This window comes from Marmota marmota, unplaced genomic scaffold (genome assembly GCF_001458135.2).
Source record: "Marmota marmota marmota unplaced genomic scaffold, marMar, whole genome shotgun sequence".
Classification (NCBI taxonomy): domain Eukaryota; kingdom Metazoa; phylum Chordata; class Mammalia; order Rodentia; family Sciuridae; genus Marmota; species Marmota marmota.
In genome coordinates this window covers 77,088-80,788 of record NW_026000240.1, presented here as the reverse complement: position 1 = coordinate 80,788, position 3,701 = coordinate 77,088, and the positions used below count along the sequence as shown (strand labels likewise).

Sequence of the window (3,701 nt, the reverse complement as noted above, 5' to 3'; positions counted from 1 at the left end):
AATAATAATAATTATTATTATTTTTAAGGAGATGGGTTCTTGCTGTGTTGCCCAAACTTGCCTCAAACTCCTGGTTCAAGCAGTCATCTTGCCTCAGTATCCCAAGTAGCTGGGACTAGAGGCATATACTACCATGCATGGGTGGCTCATGTTTAATTTGGGAGTGAGGGACTCCAAACTGTTTTCCACAGCTACCATACTATTTTACATCCTCACCAACAATGTACCAGGATTCTAATTTCTACAACTTTGCCAATATTTGTAATTCTTTGATTTTTGTTTAAAATGGTATCCCATTGGTGTGGAGTGGTATTTTATTGTGGTTTAGTGATGAAACTAGAATTTGAAATCAGATAATTCTTACCCCAAAGTCTTGTTTTTATAGACATTATTTTTTCAAAGTTGTATATGTTAGTTATATCATGCTGTTTCTTTCTTTTTTTAAAAAATTTTTTTAGTTATAGATGGACACAATATCTTTATTTATTTTTATGTGTTACTGAGCATTGAAACCAGTGCCTCACATGTGCGAGGCAGGCACTCTGCCACTGAGCTACAGCCCCAGCCCTATCATGCTGTTTCTAATTCACATTTACCTGGAGACTTCTACTTTTGGCCATGATGGAATAACAGGAGGTGGATTTGCCTTCCTACCTTAAGTAACTTGAAAATGAAAATAATATATGAAAGAATGGCTCTTGGACACTTTAGAGAGCAGTAGAAGCACTGATGAAAAATGTGATTTTTTTTTTTTTTTTAAGAGAAAAGGTTAGTCCTTGTTTAACTTGAAGGATTGAATAGAGATGGCATTATGAAGTTGGAGGTCATATGAGAGGTCAAAGCTGGGTAGGAAAATTTAGAAGGCACTCCTTCCTACTAAAGTGAAAAGTAAAGTTTTTTTTTTTTTTTTTTTTTTGTGATGGTGGTATTAGAGATTGAACCCAGGGCATTCTATCACTAAGCTACATCCAAAGCCCTTTTTATTTTATTTTTATTTTGAGATAGGATCTCACTAAATTGCCCAGGCTGGCTTTGAATTTGTAGTCCTCCTGCCTCAACCTCCTGAGTAGCTGAAGTAGCTGGATTATAGTCATGTGCAACCATGTCTTAGCCTCCTGAGTAGTTAGTATTATTGGTGTGCACCTCTGCAGCATTTTTAAATAAAAAAAATTTTTAAATAAAAAAATTTCTAATTTTTTTATTTAAAAAAAGGGGGGGGCATGTCAAGCCTTTCATTTGCATTTTTCCATCTCAGTTTTTTTTTTTTGTGAGCTTTTGAATATTCACACATTTAAATAGTACACAGCATTTTAAGAATTCCTTGTCTTTTTTTTTGTTGTTGTTCTTGGCAGTACCAGGGATTGAAACCAGGGCCTGGCACATGCTTTTTTAAATTTATTTTGATAACAGTCTCACTAAGTTGTCCAGGCTGGTCTGGAACTGGCAGTTCTCCTGCCTAGCCTCCCAGATAGCTGGATTTATAGGTGTGCACCAGCATGCCTGGCTTATCTTTTTTCTTAATGCTATTCTTTGTTCTCTTAGGACTTTGTGCACATTAAATATTATTAAGAAAGCCTCACAAGCCTCACAATTAAGAAAGCCCCAAATAGATCTAAGCATATAAGGCTTAGTATATATAACAGGTTTTATGTTAGTTTTTTCACTTGTGCTATCAAAAGACCTAACAAGAACAATTTAGAGGAGAGAGAGTTTATTTGGCTCTCATAGTTTGAGAGGTCTCAGTTCATGGATGGCAGACTCCATTGCTCTGGGTCCAAGTGAGGCAGAACATCAGGGCAGAAGGATGTGGAGGAGGAAGGGCATCTCAGGACATGACAATCAGGAAGCACAGAGAGAGCTGAGCCCTGAGCTTCAGGGACAAAATATATACCCTGAAGGCATGCCCCCAGTCAGCAATACCCTACCTACCTACATTTACCACCTGGTTAATACATTTAAGTGGATTAATATATTGATTAGGTTAAGGCTCTCATAACCAAATTGTTTCACCTTGAAACTTTCTTGCATTGTCTCACACATGAGCTTTTGCGGGTACACATATCCAAACCATAACAGATGGCATTTCAGATTAGTGGCAAGTTGAGGCCAGGGAAGAAGGCACAACTGTTTATATTATTGCACAAGGCCAGTGTAGCAGCACCAGAAGGTATAGGAATGAAGACAGTCCATTCCTGTTTGCGACTGAAAACACAGAGCCCTTACTCTTTGCCAGTTTGTCCAATCATAGAGGTCTCAATTTGTCACATCAACTGCTGTAGGCCCACCTTGATTAAAACTTCCTTTTCCATTTTCTGTGTATCTAGCTGGAGTTCTTTAGGCACAGCATAGTTATATTGGATCTTCAGCATAAAGCAAATAGGTGGAACGATGAGGAGGGAACAGAAAGGTTAAGAACATGTGGAAAGGCCATAGGCTTAGTAGGCCTGTCCTTTTGCTTGCTTACCCCTTTTTCCCACATCCTGCAGAGGAACTAACAAAAGCATTGCACCTGTGCTGGATACTCATGACAGTTTCTCTGTGATCCTTTATTAATTTATTTTTTTCATTTTCATTACATTTCATTTGCATTTTTCCATCTCAGTTTTTTTTTTTTTTGTGAGCTTTTGAATATTCACACATTTAAATAGTACGCAGCATTTTAAGAATACCTTGTCTTTTTTTTTTTTTTTCTTGGCAGTTCCAGGGATTGAAACCAGGGCCTGGCACGTGCTTTTTTAAATTTATTTTGATAACAGTCTCACTAAGTTGTCTCAGGGCCTCATGCATACTAAGCACTCAATCACTGAACAATATAACTAGCCCTATTTTGTATTTTATTTAGAGACAGGGTCTCACTGAGTTGCTTTAGCATTTTGCTTTTTGCTGAGGCTGGCTTTAAACTCGTCATCCTCTGAGCTTCAGCTTACCAAGCCATTGGGATTATAGTGCCACTGCACCAACAAGAGATCATTTTCTTGCTAACAGAATTTTCCAGGTTGCAAGAGTAATGTTTTTAGATTAATATGGACATAAAGGGGAGGTCATATGTCTTAGAAGTGTAAGATAATGTCAATAGCTATTTTATGTTAATTTAAATAATCCCTTCAAATCTTTGGGAAAAATAAGCACCGGCATTGAAATAGGGCAAAGTTAAATAGATGCCTGTCCCTCTGTTTTGTGTTTTTATTAAACTCACTAAACTTTGCCAAAATTTTTACTGCTAGGAAATCCATCATAGTGTTTCCAAGTGCTACTTCTGGAAATGCTTTTGAATTTTCTTTTTTTAGTAACATAACCCCATTATTTTGTTTTTATTTTATACTAGAGATTGAACTCGGGGCCTCATGCATGCTAAGGAAGCACTCTATCACTGAGCTACATCTCCAGCCTCTGCCCACTTTTTTTACATAGGGTCTTGCTAAATTGCTGTGACTGGCCTCCAACTTGGCAGTCCTCCTATCTCACCCTCCCAAGTCACTGGGATTACAGGAGTGTGCCACTGCACCTGGCTAACCCCAAGGATTTTAAGTGACTGAAATTTGCTTTGCTTTGGTTTGGCTAGGGGAAGTGATTAAAAATTATAGTTTCTTGGGGCTGGGGATGTGGCTCAAGTGGTAGCACACTCGCCTGGCATGCGTGCGGCCCGGGTTCAATCCTCAGCACCACATACAAACAAAGATGTTGTATCCGCCGAAAACTAA

The 3,701-nt window shown here is 38.2% G+C and overlaps 1 protein-coding gene across 5 annotated transcripts in view; it reads left to right on the top strand.

The window, feature by feature from the left end:
• Osbpl11 (oxysterol binding protein like 11) overlaps positions 1-3,701 on the top strand; it is an 81,142-nt gene that overhangs the window by 19,421 nt on the left and 58,020 nt on the right. The gene's annotated exons all lie outside the window — the stretch shown is intronic.